General features: G+C 38.5%; 1 long non-coding RNA gene and 1 pseudogene across 1 annotated transcript in view; both read left to right on the plus strand.

Annotated features, from left to right (window-relative positions):
• The first annotated feature begins 8,258 nt into the window (after nt 1–8,258).
• The window catches only part of LOC143685773 (uncharacterized), a 34,037-nt gene continuing 18,576 nt past the window's right edge, over nt 8,259–23,719 (plus strand). Inside the window, exons 1-2 of the long non-coding RNA XR_013176724.1 lie at nt 8,259–8,506; nt 10,799–10,872. This is a non-coding gene — a long non-coding RNA (uncharacterized LOC143685773). The remainder of the gene's footprint in view (nt 8,507–10,798; nt 10,873–23,719) is intronic.
• LOC143685772 (ribosomal protein uL30-like pseudogene) lies at nt 17,899–19,125 on the plus strand (annotated as a pseudogene).

Raw genomic sequence — 23,719 nt, forward strand, 5'->3', positions numbered from 1 at the left:
GAAAACTGCAGCCCTAGAATTTGAGCTCTGCAGGGCATCTCAGAAATGTTCTGGTCCAACCTAAAAAGGAGGAAATAAATGAGTGATCGAGAGAGCCTAGGCCAGAATCAGGTATCCTGGTAAACAAGACGGTGATCTCCTGGGGAAGCTTTTCCACCCTGGAGGGAGCACATGATCAGGGTTGGTCAGCCTGCTAGCTTCGTTCTCTAGGATAAAATAATAATGTAGTCAGATAGATGACATCAATCTCTGCCGAATGTGGGATTATTGGGGATCAACTCCTAAAAAGATCAGCCCTGAATTAACTAAAATGGAGTTTCTAATCCCACTTTGACAAGGAAAGATGTTCTTAGAGGTTTAGACCAGTGTTCACAGACTTGCTCTGTGAACCTCTGTTAGCTCTCTATGCTCTCTCCCTGCCATCTTTATTTTTGTCTTGCTTTCATATACAAAAGTGACTTCCATTCCTTTTGCATATTTGGTACTCAATAACTTGCCAAATGATGTGAAGTTTGGGCATTTTTGAGTGGCTAGAGAGTAGGGGAAAAGGAGAATAGAAATTCTTGGGCCTTTCATCGGCAAAGAATCCCTAGAATGTCTATGGTTTAGGTGTCTTCTCTGCTACCTGCCACATCCAATCAGCGGCCACACCCTCCTTTCTATTTTTACCACCAAGACCCTTGTTTGGACTCCTACCCAATGCTCCTGTCCTCTACATTCACCCTACCACTTCCCTTGTCCTATAAGCAACATAGGTGTAATGTCAATCCTATGCTAAGAAGCTCTCAAAGTTTCCCATTGCCTGTGGAATAAAATCCAAACTCGTGCCTATGGCTTTCCCTACATTTTTCCTCAGGGCTTGCATTCTTGGTTTTTCTCCTTCAGCCCCTCTTCACTCATACGACAGCCAAATGGGACAAGTATTACCCAAATGGGGCCACACTGAACATTATTCCCCATCTTCTTGTCAGTTTCTAAAGCATATCCTGTGCCAGGCAAAGTCCAGACAAAAGTACTTAGGTGAAGTCCTGTTTGGGCACTTTCTCATCCACACTCCATTGCTCCTACAGCAGTCCCTAGTATCTTTCCACTTCAAGTTGCCCAATCCATGTTCTGCTCTTGTTCTCAGCTGGTTATCAAGTGATCCTTATTAAAGCATTAACTGATAATTGGAGCATTAACTGATAAGGACTAACCTAGGACCTCTCCCCACGGTTTTGCCTTTTGAAAAGAGCTGCTTAAAGATGCAAAGTCTTTAAGACTCACTGGATTAAAACTATGATAGATTGGTAGAGAACATATTCTGTTGGCGCTAGAACACCCCCATCCACTAATAAAAATAGCTATAACATTTAATGATAATCATTGATTATTAACAATTAACAGAAAATTGAACCCCAAGTGAAATAGCTGAAGAGGAGTGGCATGCCCAAGGATATTCAGTACCAGAAACAGGGTTCAAAAGTAGAGCTTCCCATTTCCTTGATGCTGCCCACTAGTAAGAAAAGTCCCTTGTTACAAATTGGACCCCAAATTTTCTCTTTTCACGTCAATATAATTGTATTTACCTTAAAAGATTGCTGTGAGTATTAAATGCAAAAGGACAAACAAAGCATATAGCATTTTAGTAAGCATTCACTAACCAGTAGATTTACTTTCTGAGACATATTTTAATATTTTATTCAATGTACCTATGAGTGCTAACCATGAATATTTTAACATTTTAAATAACAAGATTTGGAGAAGTCACTTTATATCTCAGTTTTAAACTCTTCTACATTTCAGGAGTTTTGACAATTAAGTTTTGTGGGGGGAAAAAAAAGCCATTATGCTCTTGAAAGAGAGTGATAATGAAAGAGGTCTGCCTGTAAAAAGTTTAGCCTTTAGTAAGTAAACCTAAGTTTGGCATGTACATTACAAACTAGGTAAGTTCTAGCATGAAAGAAAGACTTAAGGTGAGGAGAAAACCCAATTCCTGATTGGAGAAAGAACTCTACTCTATAATTTCTTGCACAATGCCCCGATAGACGAGGAATAAATGAAGAAAAAATATATATATAAGGCTTAAAGACAGTAGATTCTAATGATTGAGGTATATGTTGTTTGCAGATGAACTTGGAGAAATTTTTTAGTTCTTAATCTGAGTTCTGCAAAGGGCAACGATAAGTATAAAATTTCAGGAGAAGACCATGTATTAAGTTTCAAAAGTAACACTTTTGAGGGAAATAGTTAATTCAATACAAAGACTGAGCTCTCCAGAGGGTCGCTATACATTCTAAGCCTCCAAAGTCTTCTAAGCAGTCTCTTGGAGACCTGACCCAGATGCTTACTTGAGTTGGAGCAACTCACACTCTCTTTGTTCACCTAATGTTTACTTTGAGAGAGAGAGAGAGAGAGACACTAACTAGGTCTGTTAGTCACTGTGTAATTGGACCTCTCCTGCTGGACAGAGAGTTTCATGCCAAATGGCCTCAGAAACTGATGGCCTCCCTCACATCCAACTTAATCGTGGTTGTTTTTGCCTTGCCTATATTCAATGCACATGGCATGAGCCACAGAAATTTGTTTGCAGAAAGAATTTCTTGGAGCATTTTCTGAGAAGGGGAATAGGGTATGCTAGTCCCTTAGAACTTTGCAAGTTCCCCCTTCAGCACCCGTTTATGCAAAGTTTCACCTGATTGATATTAAAAACTGACTGCTGGCTTATTGAGCATGCTGTGGGCTGTTGTGACATACTGCATTGATCCTATAGTTATATTTAGCCAGACTGTAGGTAAGCAATGTGACAAGCTCTTAACATCAACCACTAAAAATAGTCCTATATGGATGTCATTAAAATGGCTGGAGAGCTTGGTAAACTGTTTCAAGGCAAGCCCACTGGATTACGTATACATTTTGATAGAGGCCATTGAATGCTCAGGATTGGGTTCTTGGTTTTGTGAGGTTAGAAACTCCATTTTAGTTAATTCAGGGCTGATCTTTTTAGGAGTTGATCCCCAATAATCCCACATTCGGCAGAGATTGATGTCATCTATCTGACTACATTATTATTTTATCCTAGAGAACGAAGCTAGCAGGCTGACCAACCCTGATCATGTGCTCCCTCCAGGGTGGAAAAGCTTCCCCAGGTGATCAAATTACAGATCATAAAGTTGGTGAAGATTGAATTAGATCAAAGGGAACTGAGTCTACCAAAGGGATATCTCCACTGGGTTGAGGTGGCCTTAGGGAAAACCTTACTGTCCTCCAGAGACATTTTAGTCTGAATAACTGATCTGAATTATTCACCTTAAACTTTTGGAGATTTTTGCCACATGTTTGTCTTGGTTAACTGCCTCTTTGCTCAATTTCATGTGCCCATTTTACTTCCATTTATGCCTTAAGCATAGTTTGGAGTCAAGACCTGAGTTAAAATCCTAGCATTGCAGGGCCTGGCATCATGGGATTGAGAAAGTCTTGACCAAAAGGGGGAAGAGAGAAATGAGGAAAAACAAAGTTTCAGAGGCTGAGAGATTTCAAACAGAGTAAAGAAGTCATCCAGGAGGTTATTTTTTGTGCATTATATAGATGTATTTTTTTAAAGTTATGGTGTATTGAAGTGGCTAGAGGAAAGTACCTGAAACTGTTGAACTGTATTCCAGTAGCTTGATCCTTGAAGACGATTATATAACTACATAACGCTTACAATGTGATCGATCATGTGGTTGTGAAAATCTTGTGTCTGATACTCCCTTTATGCAGACTATGGACAGATGAGCGAAAAAAATAAGGACAAAATATAAATAAGTAATAAGGGGAGTAAAGGGCAAAAAAATTGGGTAGATTGCAATATTAGTGGTCAATGAAAGGGAGGGGAAAAGGGTATGGGATGTACAGGTTTTTCCTTTGTCTTTTTATTTCTTTTCAGGAGTGATGCAAATGTTCTAAAAATGATCATGATGATGAATACATAACTATGTGATGATACTGTGAGCCATTGATTGTATACTTTGGATGGACTGGATGGTGCATGAAGAGATATCTCTTCATGCACCATACATTTTTTTTTTTTAAAGTAGGCCAGTAAAAAAAAAAAAAATCCTAACACTGGCACTCATTGCATGACAGTGAACAGCTTTCAATCCCATTTTGCACCTAAGATCCTCATAGTTAGAAACGAGACTAGCCAGAGCCTCCTTACCAGGTGTTTGTGAGGATTAATGAAGTAGCAAATGCAAAGTTTGGGGTTTTGTGGCTAACACATAGTAGCTATCATTATTATTTACATTCTGTAGATTTAATTCTCTTTTCTGAGATCTGAGGACACCAATAAATTTATGAGATATCTCTAGAGATTTATTATTTCTTTAAGATGTTAATCTTATGTTACTAACATCATCATAGTTTACTTTATATTGATTATTTTTTATCCACAATTTCACAGAGTGACATTTTATGGTCTCATCTCTAATGGTGAGAGAGTATCCACTTTGGGCCTTGCAGTGATCCATGAACTTTATGAAATTTAGTAATGCCTGTTGGACTTTCATAGGTCAGATATTTGAGATCCAATTCTCTTGTGGAATAAAGTAGACTCTATTAGAGATGGGCAAACTCCCTACAATTAATCAAAAGACATGTTCTTTGGGGTATCCCTTATAATTGTCCTCATTTGGAATTGTAGCTGATATACTGTGTTTTTTTACAAAGACGGGGGCAAACAAATTTTTTTGGTTCCTATAGTATTGAGATACTTCTCAAAAGTTCACACTCACTTTGATTTCTATATCCATTTTGGAAGCTTCAGTCTTTTCAAAACCCTTCATTAGGGCAATTGAAGTATCTGATACAAGATTGGATGTGATTTTAAGAACTTGAGAACTTAAAGCATACTGCTTCTTTTTAATTTCTGAAAAATTATAACCAAAGGAAAAACTTTGACTTTGGTCCAAAAGGAATATCTGATTTGTTTGGACTTTGGATAAACTCAAGCCATACATGTTTGGCCAAGAGTTTAATTTGCAGACTAATTATCAAGCTCTGAGTAAGGCTCAAGCTTCAGAAAGCTATGACAGCAAGTTACACGGCAGGTTATGGAAGCGTCAGGCCTCCCACGTGTGCATGCAACATGTTTCTGGACAGAGAGATGTTCAGGCCAAAGAAAATAATCTTTTTCATCCAGAGGGAGAGGAAGCATGAGCACTGTGCAACTACTAGAACTTCAAGAGGAATATTACTCGTGATGATTTGTTTGGAGAAATGTGCAGGAAGCGAGTAGGGCAACAACCAGCAGGCAACATGAGAAAGGATCAGGAGTTCTGGTTTTTCTAATTTCCATTTCCTGGTTGTTGAAGTCATGGAGGTTTTGCTCTGTGGAGCACCCTCTGCACTCATAGGGATGCTGTAGGGATCTCTTGAACCACCAACCTTACCACCCAGATGAGCATGCATCCAAGACAGAATTTTTCATTATCTGCCCCATTTCTCTTCTTTCTTTTGTCATTCTTTTTCTGATTTTTTTTTTTGCTCTTGTTGTTACACAGAGGAACATCAGATTAATGGCAAATTCTAATTTCTTTCTTAAACCCTTTGTGGCTTCTCATTGTCTCTGCCCCACCCAAAGATGGCTGCTTATGTCTCTTAACTAGGGGTGCCCTGTCAGGTATTCACAGACCACAGGAACAGTTACAAGGTATGGAGGGGAACTAGGTCATGAGCTGCGGGAAGGAGGAGGAAACAGGATAAAGATAGGTTGTTGGGGACGGCCACCAGTGTTCAAAGCTGTGCACCCTAAATCAGTGAACTTCCACCATTTCATCCATTCATTTGATCAACAAATATTTATTGAATGTCACTGGGAGTGGTGGTGGGGAATATGGGGACCTCTTTAGACAGGGTGGTCAGAGAGGATCTCCCTGTGAGATCTAAAGAATGAAGAGGAGCCAGTCCTGGGGAGATGGGGAAGGGGCATGGGATGGCCTGGAAGATATTGAGGTGAGAGAGAAATCGGGGGATTCAAGGACAGAAAGGAAGCCAGAGTGGCTGGAAGACTGTTGTGAAGGAAGAAGGCTAGTGCGGTGGCCATGGAATGGTTTTAAAGTGTGTGTGCACGTGTGTGTGTATTTGTTCACATGCATGAGTGCACATGCATAGACGTGTGTGTGCATGCGTGTGTGTGAGAGAGACGTATTGTGTGGAAGATATGTTGCAGCATATTGTGGAAACTTATGAGGAGGTTCCTAGCCATTATTTATAGTAATGGTCTCATGGTTCCTATTCCAGTCTTTGAGGAAACTTGAAAATGTCATTCAAACATGTGCTTGTCATTGGCATGAGTCAAGATGATAAAAAATCAATCAGCGATATTTCCCCTAGTTTCAGGACACCAAAGTGACCAGATGTCCCACACTGAGTAGTATATGCTGATTTTTAACTCCCAGTCTCTTGTTCAATGCATTTCTTCATAATATCCCTTTTTGTCACACACTAAGTCTTGTTCCTTTCACTCCCCCATCTCTTCACCTTCTTTCCTAATCTTGGCTGCCTCTGCTTCCTCTTCTCTCCCTTCCCCTCTGCTCCCCTCTTCATACCCTTTTCCCCTCTCTTTTCTCTCTGCCTTTCTCATCAAGCATCAGAGTAACTTGCCAAACCACAACTCTTAGATTTCTATTTTTCCAAACAAATTTCTTGGCTGGCTTTGTAGACTGTTATAATTGGTTCTCCCTTCTCCTTCCATGCTCCTCCCTTCTCTGGCCCCCACACCTCTCCTCCCCACCTCACCTCTCTCAACAAGCAAAGCCCCTAGCTTGTACAGTTTTTAAAACATCAACAGCATCAAGAGTTCTTGCTTTAGTCCTGTAAAAAGAAGACGTGAAGGAGTTAACTTCCCATGACATCAGGATACAGCCATCAGTACAGTAGAAGGCAGTTCCTGAAAACCAGAGGGAACAGAAGGTATTGCTATGTAACATCCTTCTGTGGCTCACTGCACCCTCTGAGTCAGGATAATGAGAGAACATTCTTAAAACATGACTTAACCACGCTCACTCCTCAAACAAATTCCTGGATGTGTGTGGAATACACTCTCTCAGCAAGCCCGAGCACAGCACGTTTGGGGCTGGCCTGTTTGCACAATTCTCAGAGTTGCTACCTTTACAAAAATACCTTCCCAGCCAGTAGCTCTGTTTGCTAGACACACTGTGGTGGCCTCTGGTAGCTGTATTTTCACAGTTTCCTATTGCTGTGATTCCATCTCTGTCTTGGGGGCATTTGGGAGCCAGTGACATCACACTTTAGCAGGAAGAAGTTATGGAAAATTCCTGTCAGATGTAGAGAAAAGAAGCAGGATATTATCTATTTCCAGAATAAAGAAGAGACAGAAAAACCCACAGCATGACCACAGTTTGTCCTTTATTTCACCTACACCTGGAGGTTGCTGGTTTGGTTTTGTTTGCTGGGTTTTTTTTTTCCTATGGTTTTGTTCTGTTTTTAAGACAGGCGGCTTATCTGAGTGGATTTTAAGAAATTAATTTAACTGAAAAATGATTAAATTACAAGGAAAGGAGAAAGCATTCGGTTGGCATCATAGGGGGTCAGAGGCCACTACTAATGTAATATTCTACCAATTGACTCATTGCTATTCTTTCACTGATGTGATTTAGTTTCTCAAAAAGCTCTTGTGTCAGGCTTGCATTAGATACATTACACAGATGCCTTATCATTACAGTGCGTTTACTTAAAAATGTAAAAAGCAATTATATATATATATATATCCAGATATATATATATATATATATATATGCATATACCCAAGAGAGATTTTATAAATATTCAGACCGGGGCTCTGAGTGAACACTAGGGCAAGTGTTAAATTTATACACTGTAGTGCCCTCCATGCATTTCAAAGAGCTTCGTGCGGAGCAATGTTAAGCTTTTTTTCATACCCATTGAATATACCATTATCTTCTTTAATACACTGAAGAGACCAGAGGACAAAGAATCTCCCTGTGTTCTTTATCCAAGGCCACACAACTGTTGCTGGAACCTTGAGCTGAATGCCAGGCATTTACTTGCAACATATCACAAATCTGGGAAATGATGGAAAGTCAGTTTGTTAAAAAGTATAACATCCTATATTTGGGGGGTGGGAGATTTGATACGCTCTGCTTTTTAATTTATTTTAATGCATCACAGAGCAAAACAAATCATCATAATGGCCTTCTGCATAGCAACCTCTTGAGGTTGGGGGTAAACCGTCCTGAAGCACCCTGGGATACAGCAGCCTAATAGTTTGGCAGCGTGCAAATAGGTGTGAACCCACAGAGGTGGTAATATCTTCATGCCCCAACCTGTCCTATGCCTCTTACCCTTGTCTTCGTTTCAAAATGTTGTGTCCAGAGTTGAGAAACATAGACGCAGTCTGCTGCAGGGGGTGCTGCCATCCCCTTAGCCCGAGGGTCACGTCTAGGATGACAGACGCTCCGGCCCCTGGGGAGCCTGGAAGGCGGCACGCTCGCTCGTGTTCACGGTAGGAAGTGCCGAGTGGCGTGCTAGGTGCTGGGGACTCGCAGAGGAGTAAGACAGAGATTTGTGCTTGTGGGGGAGGAAGGAGAGTAAGCAAGATCTTGTAAGTGCTACAATAGAGGTAGGAGTGAGTCTGGGAAAGGGCGTGGGGGGGGGGGGTGTGTGAAAAAGAATGGAAAGAACGTTCTCACGGCTGGGCTGGCTGCGGGGAGGTGAATTGCCTCTGCGTATTGCCTGAGGCCCCCCCAGCGGTGCCCACTGCTGCGCCAGTTTCAGTCAATGAGCCTTTCTCAGCAGTGCCAGACGCCGGCTGGACAGCGAGCTAGGTTGACGTTGCTTGTCAGCTCCCCCAGCCTTCCTGTCTGTGCCCTTTTCCTCCCTCTGACACGTTGCTTTCCCTTTCTGTCTGGAGGGGTACCTCTTACGGTTTTATCAAAATCTGGTCGGGGCAGCCGCACGGTTTTATCAAAATCTGGTCGGGGCAGCCGCACGTAGTCCGTCAAATTCAATGAATTGACTCGTGTTGTTCTGCAAAGTATTCATGTTAAAGGAAGACTGACTAACGTGGGGGTGGAGGCCCCTGGGAACACGCTCATTTAAGAGGCCTCAAAGCCTTTAACTAAAAGAGCTTCAGCTCTAACTCTAACGGGGGAGTTACAGCCATCAGCCAGCTAATAAGAAAAAAAGTTTTCTATGCGTGCCAGAGCCTTCCTGGCACCCCTGAATTCACACGTTCTGGAAAGTTGCCTGCTCTTTTCTGAACTTAAAGTTGGCCCTATTTCCAAACATGTTTTTCCCTCCTGCCCGTTATTGTGGTGATGTGATAAGCCAGGGGTGGAGGCCTGATAACTACTAATCTGAGACCTCTGGGCTGGAAATCACACAAGACTGCAGAAACAACTGCTTTAAACAACTTGAGAGACCAATGATGGAAAACAAAGTTGCAGCCGACGGGAATTTCGATGTTGTCCCAGGCTAAATGCACTCACTGATTCAGTTTGTTGTTGAGGATTTGAATGCTTCCTGCTTTAGGACAATTTATCTTAATGAGTGCATGAACGGGGAAAACATGAAAAGAGATATTGAAATTATATGCCTAATGTTAAATAGAGAGAAGGGGGAAATGGCCAGTAACCTCCACATTTTTCTCCCTAGAAAGTGTTCCACTAGGATTCTCTCAAGGGTCATATTTGGGTGCACAAGAGTGTCTTTTCGGCATAAACTATTGCTTTGGATTTGTCTCCCACCCAGCTGAGGCTGTGTAGTTTTCAATCACTTCTATTAAGAGCCTCTCTTATGGGAGTCTGTGCAGTTAAGACGAGTAATTGAATGTTTTCCAAACTCCCACCTTAGTTCATTGTCTTGTTTTACACTATAAACTGCAGTTAAAGATTCAGAAAGTGGACACCCCATAGTCAGCACTGTCCAGTAGAAAAAGAATGTAAGCCACATAGGCAATTTAAATTTTTCTACTAAGCATGTTTTAAAAAGTAAAAAGAAACAGGTGAAATTAATTTTAAGAATATAGTTTATTAAACCCACTTAATTAAAACATTTTCTTTTCCATATGAAAGTTATTGAAATATTTTATATGCCTGTTTTGAGGCGGGGGCTAAGTTTTCAAAGTCTGGGGTTTATTTTTCATTTCCAGCACATCTCAGCTGGGACTAGTCATATTTCATGTGCTCAATAAAAATACGTGGTGGGGGACTACTTTATTATATGCTGTATGCAGTTCTTTGCATCTTTTAAATGGCAACAATTTAGATTTTTTCTCGAGATAAAAATACTTACAATGTGGGAATCAGTGGGCCTGGGACAAGTGACACCTGGAGATGGTTGTGGAGCGTGAATTTCAGAGGGTGGGTGTTAGAATTTGGGAGTTCCAGTTCAGGCCTCTTTTAGTGACCCAATATGAAAAAAAAAAGCTATGACCACACTCCATGTATTTTTTTTAGTATGAAATGAATATTCTTTGCTGGCAATCTGATATAAGGAGAAATGAGCAGGGCAAATGGCTATTCTCCAGGCACCTGTCTCCAGCCACTGAAACCCCAGGATTGGAGAATGAGAAGGAGCCTTGAAGATCATATTGGATTGTGTTCTCTGCCCTCCCTATGCATCAGTATCACCTGGGGAACTCTGGAAACATAATGATTCCTGTGCCCCTACTTCAGAGAATGCGACTCAGGTGGTCTAGAGTGGGGCTTAGGCGTCAGTAGTTTTTAAGGTGCACCAGGTGATTCTAATGTAAAGCCTGGACTGTGAACATGGAAATATTCCCTTCATTTTATAGGTGAAGAGACAGAGGCCAACTGAGATGGGGTGGCTTGCCAATTGTCCCACAGGCTGAGAGGGGTCTGAATCCAGGTATTCTTCCAGCTAGTGCTTTCTACCTCGTCTCACATAGAGAGAGACATTTCAATAATACCTTCATCGTGGGTCAATTTTCCAGAATTACTTTTATTTTGCATTTTGATACATTCCCCAGCTCAGCCTTGTTTAGACATAAACTTCAAGAAGAGGTTCTCAGCCCTTATTTCCCAGAAAGTCTTCAGGTCAAGGATAACTTTGAAACAACTTTGGCTTGGGATAACAACCCTAAATGCATCCAATTAGCTCCAGTTGGGATCTGAAACTCTATACTTTACACAGAGTTTTATTGGGAAGAGTAGGAAGGGACCCCAGAGGAGTAAACACTTGTCTGATGACTCTTCTCCATTGACTCAAGGTCTAAGTCAGAGCAAGAAATGACTCAGAGTCTTACACTCAGATATTTCCAGGAGCCAGTAGGGAAGATGCATGAGTAAGGTGGGCTGGGGAAGGATTCTGGACATGGGAGAATTAAGCAGGTTCAGGGTTGTTAAGCTTCCAATTACTTAGAAAAATAAAAGATCCAGGGTTTTGTTTTGTTTCTGTTTTTGTGAAATATCCTGATTTGTGAATGTTGGAAACTAATCCAATTTTTAGAAAAACAGTATAAGGGTCAAATAGAGCCCACTCATGAACTGTATTCTGCCTGTAAGCCTTCAGAGTGCAGCCTTTTAGATAAATCCAGGACTTCTTCATACTCAATAACTGAGTTTTATTGGCTTACAAAAAATGATTGCCTAACATCATCATACTTACTCTTGCCCTTCTTCTTGTGGAATTGGTGAAATGGGCATCAATACCAAAAGGAAAAACAGAAGGAGGTGGTAGCTCAGTTTCCCTCTTAAATTTTATTTATTTTCCTACTGTCCACATTATTATTTCCTTTGTGTGTGGCATGAGGTGTTATCAATTTGTATAAGGGAATTGAAAGTAAAGATCTTTATTGTTCATAAGATCTCACATAATTCATTTTTAAATTCATTTTCAATGTGAGTCAGGCTATTGCTAGCATCACCATGGGATAGACACTAATTCTGCTATACCTGGTTGCATAAGGAAAAATGTTTCATTCACTGTAAAATGAAATGGAAGTTTCCAGGGGTGCAAGGATAATTCAGCGGTAGAATTCTCCCCTGCTATGCAAGAGACCCAGGTTTGATTCCTGGCCCATGCACTTTCCAAAGCAAACAAACAAACAAAGAAAAAAACAAAACAAAAACAAAAATTCTACAAATGGTGCTACAATAACAGGCCACTCACATAGAAAAAGAATGAAATATGACCCCCGCTGTACAGCATACAAAAAAAAAGGAAATGGAAGTTTCCACTGTAGCACTGGGACAACCTCTTAGCCAATGAAATGGTAAGGCAAATAAAAATCAAAATTATTCTTACCAGTGTTCTTCATTGCAAGGAGAAAACACTGTTGATAAGTATGGGGCATGATATCAAGAGCCCTTGATCTGAAATAAACTAAGGTGTTAATAATAACAGGTGAAGTATTTTTAGTTTGTGTTGATGCTAAAGTACCCTTTAATCCAAAATATTCACAAAGCAAAAATAAATGTTTTTTGTGAAGCATATTCTAAATTAATATATAATACATATGCCATGTGTATCTTGGTTATTCTTCCTACACATAACCTTAAATTTTGCCACAGTTCTTTTTTAAGTGTTAAAATCTTAAAATTAGAATATGTGCTTGTGAGAATCTGTTTCAGGTATATTTCTGTGAACAGTTCCACTGTCTCCAAATAACCAGAGGTGGTAACAGTTTCTGATGAAAGTTGAAGAGAACAGGATTAAACAAAAATTAGAGTGATTATATTTTCTTTATCTAAAACCTTCAAGTCTTTGGAAAGCTGCTTGGTTTCTATTTTGAGTTATGCTGCCCACATAGCTTAACAACAGAATTTTGCATAATTTGGTCTCCCTCTTTTTAATCTCTGTTTGGGTGTATTTATTATTTCATATGTGATGATGCAAAGCTCATTAAAAGGTCCATTTATATTCTTGTTATCTGTATGGGGATCTAGTTGCTTTTCTCTTACCATTTATAGAACCTTCACTGTAATATTCAGATTTCCTGGCAACAGGCCCTTTCTAGCACAGCATATATTCCGTTCCCCTCTGTGACTCTATTTATGGGAGTCTATGTGATTTCCTCAAGACTAATAAAGACAGTGTAAAAGAATGGGTCACAGATTTATCCATCCATGGAATTTTAGCACTTTCAGAGGGAGGTTTAGCTTATGTTCTTTTTTCCCAATTTAATTAAAACAACAAAAAAAGCATTAGTCCAAATGAATGACAGTTGGCAGATCTGCATTATTCAACTGGAGGGACTCCAGAATTTCTGATGCTTGGAGATGGACAAGTAATTACCTCCTGTCTGTGACTATTTTCTACCAGGCTAAGCCCAATGTTTATTGTAAACTATCTGCCATTAAAAGCTGTAATAGCAAGCCTTATGTTCCCACATCATAAATTTGACTTGCACTGTTTTTTTATATTTACCTTCATGTTTGATTATAGTCTTTGAAATGTTTCATTTTAAAGGGAGATAACAGAAGAATGCATATTGAACAAATTCCAAATTCATGCTTGAAAAAAAGATATGCCTAGCGTATATATATTTTTCATGCACCCTGACATTCCTGATGGTCATTTTTTGAATAACGGCAGCTTCTGTGTAACTATTAGATGCAGTTGCGATAAGTATATCACTTGTTAAATAGTCCAGAAAATAACATAAAAATTAAAGTTTAACCATATCACATAAACCTAGGACAGAAGTTCTCAAAACTTGACCTCAGGACCCCTTTATACTCTTAAAAATGTTCCAAGACCCTACAGAGATTTTGTTTTTGTGGATTATATCTATCAATATTTACTGAATAAGAAATTAGAACTTTTAAATGTATTTATCTACTTATTCATTTAAAAACAAGTAAACTATTGCAAATTAACATAAATAACATTTTTAAAAAACTTTTTTATTGTATAGTATAACATATAATCAAAGCAAAGAAATAAAAAGGCAATAGTTTTCAAAGCACTCTTCAGCAAGTAGTTAGAGGACAGATCCCAGAGTTTGTCATGGGCTATCATATGATCCTCTCAGATTTTTCCTTCTAGCTGCTCCAGAATATAGGAAGCTAGAAGGCTTGAATATTTTTTATCATCACAATCGACTTTTTTTCCTTCTTTTTTATTTGTAAAAAATAACATATATACAAAAAAGCAATAAATTTCAAAGCATAGCACCACAATTAGTTGTAGGACATATTTCAGAGTTTGACATGGGTTACAATTCCATAATTTTAGGTTTTTAGTTCTAGCTGCTCTAAGATACTGGAGACTAAAAGATATCAATTTAATGATTCAGCATTCATATTCATTTGCTAAATCCTATCTTCACTGTATACATAAATAACATTTTAAAAGAAAAATAACTGTATTGTCTTAAAGAAGTTCAATGAGAAGAGAGGGACTGTTTTAGATTTTGTCTGACTTAATAGAAGACAACTGGATTCTCATATCTGTTTCTGCCTTCAGTCTGTTGCAATATGTTGCTTTGATTGAAGTAAACAAAGTAAACCTGGCCCTACATAGATAAGTATTTGGAAAAGAAAGAGAGGAGTATTTGTACAGCCCTTACAGATAATTATGGATATTCTTCTTTGATCCCAAACCAAAACTCAACAAGTAATAGTTTCTTAAAGCTGAGTTTCAATATGGTGTCAATGGACTTTTCATACTAGTACAGTTTGGTTCCATTGCCAGATACTTACTAAGGTATCAGCAGTTTTTATCTACCATGGCTTTTGTAACATCAGTGAAAAGTTCAATACAGTGAAATGATAAATAACCTCTTAGTGTAACTGCAAAAATACTTTTAATTTCATGGACCCCTCTTAAAGGGTCATGGGGATTCCCAAGGTCCCTGGACCACACTTTGAGAACCACTAGACTAGAGCAAACAAGCTGTAATACTCTTTAGTTCAAACCACAGAGAGACCAAATAGAATTAGAAATATAAGCTTTCCAAATGTGAAATGTTAGCTTAGTTTTCTGCAAAAATAGTTTAGGAGTCACAGAAGAAATAATATGTATTAAAGTTGGCAATAAAGTCACTTTTATTTAGATTTTTCCCCAGTGATTCTTAATAGAATATCATTTTTTGTTCTGCAGTGTGTGACTACTGTGTGTGTGTGTGTGTGTGTGTATTATCTAAAGTTTATGAGTTAATAAATGTCTCCTTTTTTTTTTTTTTTTTTTTTGCCTGAGCTGGCACCAGGAATCAAACCTGGGTCTCTGGCATGAATGTCTCTTAAAGGCCAAAAAATTGGTAGATGATGCCCAGTATGGGCTCATGATATAGTTGCAGTGCCTCCAACTTTTCCCTTTCTTTTCCTACTCATCCACCAGTGTCCTAAAAGCATGAAAATGGGTAAAGAGCTTGAACTTTACCCTGGATTTTAATTGTGGCTTTGTAACCCTATTTAACTCCTCCAAACCTCTTTTTCTCCTTTGTTAAGAGAGAAATGCATCATTGCCAAGGCTATGAAAATTATATACGTGAATAGACAATATAGTGAAGAATAGAACTTAACAGGTGTCACTCAAATAATCACTATCATCCTTCTCAAAATTTTGCCCTCTACTTTTAACGGATCCATAATCTATTCTCACTCTCTGACCCAGGAAATTATGCCTCATGTGAATGAATTTACTGAAGAAAGTACTAGTAAGACTTAGTGTAAGTCTCCAGAAATATCACATTTTCACAGAACCAAAACTTTAAATCAGAGAAATAAACCTTTAGCATTATCAATTCCTAACAGGAGGATGAGACAAAACGTGTGAATGAACATGGAGAGTAGCTAGAACAGAACCTAAGGACAGAGCCCTAGAAGATATGATGTTCCACTAATGTAGTGGCAGGGATCCACTCCAAAGTCACAGCGATGGTCAAAAGATAAACGTGGGAGCGAATCATGAGGTGGGTTCCAGAAGTGGCAGGAGTAGTCGTCAGTGGTGAGGAAACAGGGATGTACTCCCTACACGGAATTTCCACGGGCAAGTTTAACTGCATCTTCTGAACAACCAGAAAAACCTTAATGCTATTTTTGACAAAGTTGGCATGTCAGGAAACAACTGGTAGAGGAGGTATTTCTAGGGCAGAGGCGGCCTTCTTGACACTCCTGAAATTAAAAGGCTGGTTCTGGAACCTGTGATTTTGAATCTTGGCTCCTCAGGTTGGCTACTGTGTGACTTAGGGCAACCAAGTAACCTAGTCTGCCTCCGTCTCGTCCCCTGTAAAATTCAGGACAAGTGTTGCCATGAGGACAATGCTCCATGTAAAACAACCAGAACAATACCTGATGTAAGGTATTCTTCAATAAACGTTAGCTCAATAAATGTCAGCTCTTGTTTTCATTAGTCTACCGCCCACTTTGTCCTGTTCATCTAACTTATGTCAACTACATTGGTATAAAACTTCTGTGTAGTTTACCTGAAGACAAGTCCCCCTTAGATGCCATGATGCTTTTGGTGAAGTGTATGCTTCAACTTCTGTTTCCAAGTTAATGGGAGGCCAGGAAAACAGGTACTTAGATGGGCAGCATGATATAATCTATTGAAATGCCAGACCGTCTACTAATGACCACAACTTCAGGCCACTGAATTTCAATATCTTGAAACTTTAGAAGTCTACCCTCAGGAGAAAATTTAGATGTCTAGGAAGATAAGGTAATTTAGATAATTTAATATTTAGATAATTTAATAATTTAGGTCACTGAAGAAAATTTAGATAACTAGGAAAATGTAAATCTTTCATAATCCCATAGTTAACATTGGGATTTTGTTTTTTTTTTTTTTTTTTTTTTTTTTTTTTTTTTTTTTAGAAGGAAGGAAGGATAGAAGGAAGGAAGGAAGGAGGAAAGGGAAACATTTTTAAACATTTTCTTGTTTTTATTGTATTCTGTTTCTCCGTTTTTGTTACATGGGGTGGGGCCGGGAATCGAACCGAGGTCCTCCGGCATAGCAGGCAAGCACTTTGCCCGCTGAGCCACCGCGGCCCGCCCTGGGATTTTGTTTTGATGTGTTTTCTTCTAATCATATTTGCACACATACCTAGAATGGGGAAAACATATCTCAAGTCTTTTGTCAAGTTCATTTTTAATTTATATCTGTTTTAATTAATGTGGTTTTAAAGTCCTTTCTTGTATGCTAACAGTCCCTAATGGAAACAGTTATGTGCAGCTTGGTAAAGAATGAAGTTTGCAGTTCAATCACAATGCATTCATACATTCAGTAAACATTTATTGACTTCCTATTATGTAGCCAGGCACTCTACTGAGACTTGGTGATATAGAAATGAAAAATAAGCAAACAAATAAAACAAGCAACTCCCTTATTCATTGCAGCATTGTTTTAGTAGGAAAAAATGTTTATTAACAACATATTTTGTTATTAATAATACTTATTAACATAAGTGTCTGTCAATAAATTATAGTACATCTCTCCAAAAGAATCTTTTTAAAAAATAAAGTAGTGGGAAACCTTTACTTTAAAAGTAGACATACTTTTCCCTACTCCTCCCACTTAATGTAACAAAAAACCTGGATATTAAAAATAAAACAAACAGATGAAGACTACAAAGTAGAGAGAAGGCAGAGTACCTTGGGCCTAAGGAACAACATAATGTTGAGTTTTCTTTTTGTCTCATATATCCAATACTTAACAGCTGAAGAAGCTAGCAACCTGAAAAAGCCATCAGGAGAACACATATACACATACAAAAGCCCCAAGAAAAGCCTACTTTTTCTAGCCTGAACCAGGAAAGGGGAAGCCCAGCAAGACATAATACTTTTAGGTATTATGCACTCTAGCCAAATACTACACAAAAAACTGTAGTCTTCACCCCATCATACCAGAGAAGGTCAGTTGGGGTGCCTAGGTTTCCCTTCACAGCTCCCACCAGGGTGATGTCAAAAAAGGCCAGTGAGCGTCGGAAAGATGGCGGAGGAAGAGCCAAGAAAAAAAATCCCTTTGGTTCCAGAAAATCTCCTGAAAAAAGAGGAAGGCTTATCAGGCCCTCAAAGCCACCCAGGCAAAGCAGGCACTTTTGGAAAAGAAGCCGAGGAAAGGGAAACAGTTCAGGTTTAAGCGATTGGAATCGTTCTTAATTGATTCTCAGCGGCAGCAGCGTGACAAGATACGCCTCAAACGTCTAGAAGTGAAACCTCATGGCTTGGAAATGCCAGATGAACATTCCTTGGCCTTTGTAATACGCATCCAAAGAATCAATGGGATAAGTTTACTGGTGCGGAGGACCATCAAAAGACTTCGCTTGAGAAAGTTTTTCAGTGGTGTATTTGTGAAAGTGACCCCCACAACCCTGAAAATGCTGCGTACAGTGGAACCTTATGTGACCTGGGGATTTCCAAATCTAAAGTCTGTCCGGGAACTTATCCTAAAACGTGGACAAGCGAAGGTCAAGAATAAGAAAATCCCATTGACAGACAACACAGTAATTGAGGAGCACCTGGGGAGGTTTGGTGTCATTTGCTTGGAAGATCTCATTCATGAAATTGCCTTCCCGGGCAACTATTTCCAGAGGATTTCCCATTTCTTGTGCCCGTTCCACCTCTCAGTGGCCCGACATGCTACCAAGAATAAAGTGGGCTTTTTCAAGGAGATGGGCTCACCTGGTTATCAGGGCGAAAGCATTAATCAACTCATCCGACAGCTGAACTAGACCCAGAATCTCTGAAAGCACATTGCATTGGAGGCCTCTGTCTGTCTTCTGAGTAGTGAAATATCTTCATAGAAGATTGTTTTCTGCTCTGTTTTCACAAACTGAAGGTGAAGGATCAGGCAAAAGACAGTGGGTGATATGCATGGCAAGCACCTCTCATATCACAGCCTGGTTCTGAGAGCAAGTTCCTGCATATTTTTACACATGGCCACTACCTCTTCCGAAATGAACAAAGGACACATAGTTGCCATGGAGAAGGGAGTTATACTGTCACATTGTCCTGGGGTTTAATGTAGGTGAATACTCAAGCATGTATACCAGGCTCCTGACACCCTGCAACAGTGGACCAAGGCCAGGGCATACATGAATCCGGACGTTCATTCCTTGGAGCTTTTTTGGAAGAACTTAAAATATAGTAAGAAGAACACGAAAATAAATGCTTAGTTGTCTCTGCTAAAAAAGGCCAGTAGGGAACCAGGGCTTTCAACCCTCTGGCTGGTAATAAACATATGTCATGGTGCCAGTGTGGACTCCCACTCCTGCCCAGCAGTAATGAGGAACATTACTTGGGTATCAGTGGAGACTGAGTGGGTTTGCTGGTTTGAAAGGAAGTATGCCCCCTAAGAAAAGCCATATTTTAATATAAATCTCATTTCTTAAAGGTAGAATAATCCCTATTCAATACTGTATATTTGAAACTGTAATGAGATCATCAATCTTGGTTGATGTGATTTAGTTAAGAATGGTTGTTAAACTGGATTAGGGGATGACATGTCTCCACCCATTTGAGTGGGTCTTGATTAGTTTCTGAAGTCCTATAAAAGAGGAAACATTTTGGAGAATGAGAGATTCAGAGAGAGCAGAGAATGCTGCAGCACCAAGAAGCAGAGAGTCCACCAGCCAGCGACCTTTGGAGATGAAGAAGGAAAACGCCTCCCGGGGAGCTTCATGAAATAGGAAGCCAGGAGACAAGGCTAGCAGATGACACCGTATTTGCCATGTACCCTTCCAGCCGAGAGAGAAGCCCTGACTGTGTTCACCATGTGCCATCTCACTTGAGAGAGAGACCCTGAACTTCATCGGCCTTCTTGAACCAAGGTATCTTTCCCTGGATGCCTTTGATTGGACATTTCTATAGACTTGTTTTAATTGGGACATTTTCTCGGCCTTAGAACTGTAAACTTGCAACTTATTAAATTCCCCTTGTTAAAAGCCATTCTGTTTTTGGTATATTGCATTCCAGCAGCTAGCAAACTAGAACAGTGGGGAACCTGGACTTCTGCCTCCACCTGACAGTAGTGAATGGTGCCCCCTTTCCCCCTGCTGGACCAGTGTAAAAAAGTCGGCTAAAACAGACATTTAGAATAAGATACATAGTTTGATAACGTAATAAGATAATATCCAGGTTTCACTGAAAAATTTTTAATCATACCAAGAACCAAGAGTATATCAAACTGATTTGTAAAAGACATGCCATAGATCCCAACACCAAAATGGCAGGGATGCTACAATAATATGACCTAAATTTCAAAGCAGCCATGACAAAAGTCCTGCAACAAGCAACTATGAATACACTTAAAACAAATGAAAAGATAGAAAGCCTTAGCAAAGAAATAGAAAATGTCACCAAAGAAATAGATGATATAAAAAGAGCCAAATGGAAATCTTAGACTGAAAAATGCAATAATTGAAATAAAAACTTGATGAAAGAACTCAACAGCAGGATGAGGGGAAAGACAAGTATCAGTGAACTGGAAGACAGAACATTTGAAATTACCTCATCTGAACAACAGAGAGAAAATAGTCTCGGACTGGTAAAGCCATAGTAAAAAATCTATCATTTGTGTCACTGGAGTCATAGAAGAAGGAAGACAGGGCTGGAAAAGTAGTTGAAGAAATAGTGGCTGAAAACTTTTTGAATTTGGCAAGAAATATAAACCTAAAGATTCAGGATGCTGAACAGACATCAAATGGGGTAAATTCAAAGAAATACACATTAAGACACATCACAATTAAACTTCTGAAAATTAAAGGCAAAGGAAAAAAACTTGAAAGCAGATAGAATAAAACAGGAAAAAATTCAAACATCAATGAATTTCTCATCAGAAACTATGGAGGAAGTGGCACAATATTTTTCATGTGATGAAATAAGATAACTGTCAACCTAGAATCCTATAACCAGTGAAAATATTCTTTAAAACATTCTCAGATGAAGGAAAACTAAGACAATTTGTCATAAGAAAACATACATTAAAAGAATGGCTAAAGATAGTTCTCTCAACAGACAGCAAAGAAACTTTGGAAAACCAGGAAGGGAGCAAAGAATACAGTAAACAACAAATATGGGTAAATACGGTTGTCTTCCCTTCTCTTGAGTTTTCTAAATTATGTCTGATAGTTGAAGCAAAAATTATAATACTGCATGAATGGTTCTAAATGTATGAGGAAGTAATATTTAGATAATTATATTATAAACAGGAGGGGGTAAAGCATGTCAAAGGAAGTAAATTTTCTATATTTCACTTGAATTGGTAAAGTGATAACAGTAGATAGTGATAAGATATATAGTGTAGGGCGGGCCACGGTGGCTCAGCACGCAAGAACACTTGCCTGCCATGCCAGAGGGCTCGGGTTCTATTCCCGGTGCCTGCCCATGTATTAAAAAAAAAAAAAAAAAAAGATATATAGTGTAATACCTAAAGAAACCACTAAAACAGCTATAAAATAGATTTAAAATGCTATCGATAAATCAAAATGGAATTCTAAAAAAAATGTTCAAGTAACTCACAGGAAGGCAAGAAAAATAAAATAGAGAAATGAAAATCAAAGAGTACAAGCATAAAATAAAAATATAAAATGGCAGATTAAGCCCTAACAAAAATAATAAAATGGCAGATTAAGCCCTAACTTATCAGTAACATATTAAATGTAAATGGTCTAAATACAACAGTTGAAAGATGGAGATTGGCAGAGTGAGTAAAAAAAATGACCCAACTGTATGCTATCCACAAGAAACTCACTTCAGATATAATGATATAAGCAAGTCAAAAGTAAAAGGCTAGAAAATAAAAATATCATGCAAACATTAATCAAAGAAATCAGGAGTGGCTATATTAATATCAGGTAAACTAAACTTCCGATCCCCCCCCCAAAAAAAAAAATATATATATATATATAGACAGAAAGGAATATTATATAATGATCAAAGAGTTGATCCAACGAGATGACATAGCAATCCTACATGTGTAAATACCAAATAACAGAGCTGGAAAATATGTGAAATAAAAACCATTAGAGGGGAGGCAATGGTGGCTCAGCAGCAGAGTTCTTGCCTGCCATGCCGGAGACCTGGGTTCGATTCCCAGTGCCTACCCATGCAAAAATAAATAAAACAAACAAACAAACAAAAAAAACCCAATAGATACAAAAGGAGAAATATATAATCCACAGTTATAACTGGATATCTCAATACTCCTCTCTCAACAATTGTTAGAACAACTAGATAGAATATCACAAGGATATAGAAAAACTAAACAACACCATCAACCAACAGGATCTAATTACCATGTATGAAACACTCTACCCAACAATATCAGCAGAGGTATGCTTTTCAAGTACCCATGGAATATATACTAACATAGGGAATATCCTGGGCCAAAAAAAAACCCAAACTTCAACAAATTTTAAAGGACTGAAATAATACAGAGAGTGTTCTACAACTACAAAAGATCAGCTGGAAAGATAACAGAAAGATTATCAGGAAAATATCCAAACAGTTGGAAATTAAAAAATACACATTTCTAAATAATCCTTAGGCCAAAGAGGAAATCTTGAGGGAAACAAAAATACTTTGAACTTAATGGAAATGAAAATACAAAATATCAAAATTTGTGAGGTACATCCAAAGTAATGCTAAGAGGGAAATTTATAGCACCAAATACATACTTTAGAAGAAAGTCTCAAATCAAGCTAAGCTCCCACCTCAAGAACTTAGAAAAAGAAGAACAAAATAAATCCAAAGCAAGCAGAATGAAGGAAATTATAAAGAGCAGACATCAATAAATTGACAACAGAAAAATAATACAGAAACAGAGCTGGTTCTATGAAAAGAACAATAAAATTCACAAACCACCAGCAAGACTGATGAAGTAAAGCAGAAAGACACAAATTACCAATATGAGGATTGAAGCAGGAGAATTCACTACAAATTCTGCAGATATCAAACAACTCTACACATACAAATTTAATAACTTTGATGAAATGGGTATATTCCTCAAAAACCACAAACTACTACAACTCACCCTAGAGGAAATAGGAAATATTCCAATAGTTTTATTACTACAATGGAAATTGAATTGGTAATTACAAAACTCCCCAAAAGAAATCTTCAGGCCCAAATGGGTTCACTGGAGAATTCTACTAACCATTTGAAGAATAATTAAAACAATTCTGCATAATCTATTCCAGATAATAGAAGAGGAGGGAATATTCTCCAGGTCATTTTATAAAGCTAGTATTACCCAAAGACAGTACAAAAAAGAAAACCAGATCAATATCCCTCATGAATATAAACACAAAAATCTTTAACAAAGTATTAGTAAATATAATTCTGCCTAATATAAAAAGAATTATACACTGTGACTATGTGGAGTTTATTACAGGGGTACAATAATTGAAAATCAATCAGTGATATCCACCATATTAACAGGTTAAAGAAGAAAAATCACATGATCATATCAATTGATTAGAAAAAGCATTTAATAAAATTCAATCTCCATTCTTTATAAAAACTCCCAGAAAAGCAGGAATAGAAGGGAACACTCTCAACTTGATAAAGAGCATGTACAAAAAACTCTACAGCTATCATTATATTTAATGATGAAAAACTGAATATATTGCCCCCTAGATTGGGAATAAGTCAAGGATGTCCACTCTAATCACTCTTAATCAGCATAGTGCTAGATGTTATAGCCAATGTAATAAGGCAAGAAAGGGAAAATAAAACTTACAGATTGGAAAGGAAGAAATAATACTGTCCCTATTTGCAGACGACATGATCATCCTCAAAGAAAATCCCAA

Source organism: Tamandua tetradactyla, chromosome 6, assembly GCF_023851605.1.
Source record: "Tamandua tetradactyla isolate mTamTet1 chromosome 6, mTamTet1.pri, whole genome shotgun sequence".
Taxonomy (NCBI): Eukaryota; Metazoa; Chordata; class Mammalia; order Pilosa; family Myrmecophagidae; genus Tamandua; species Tamandua tetradactyla.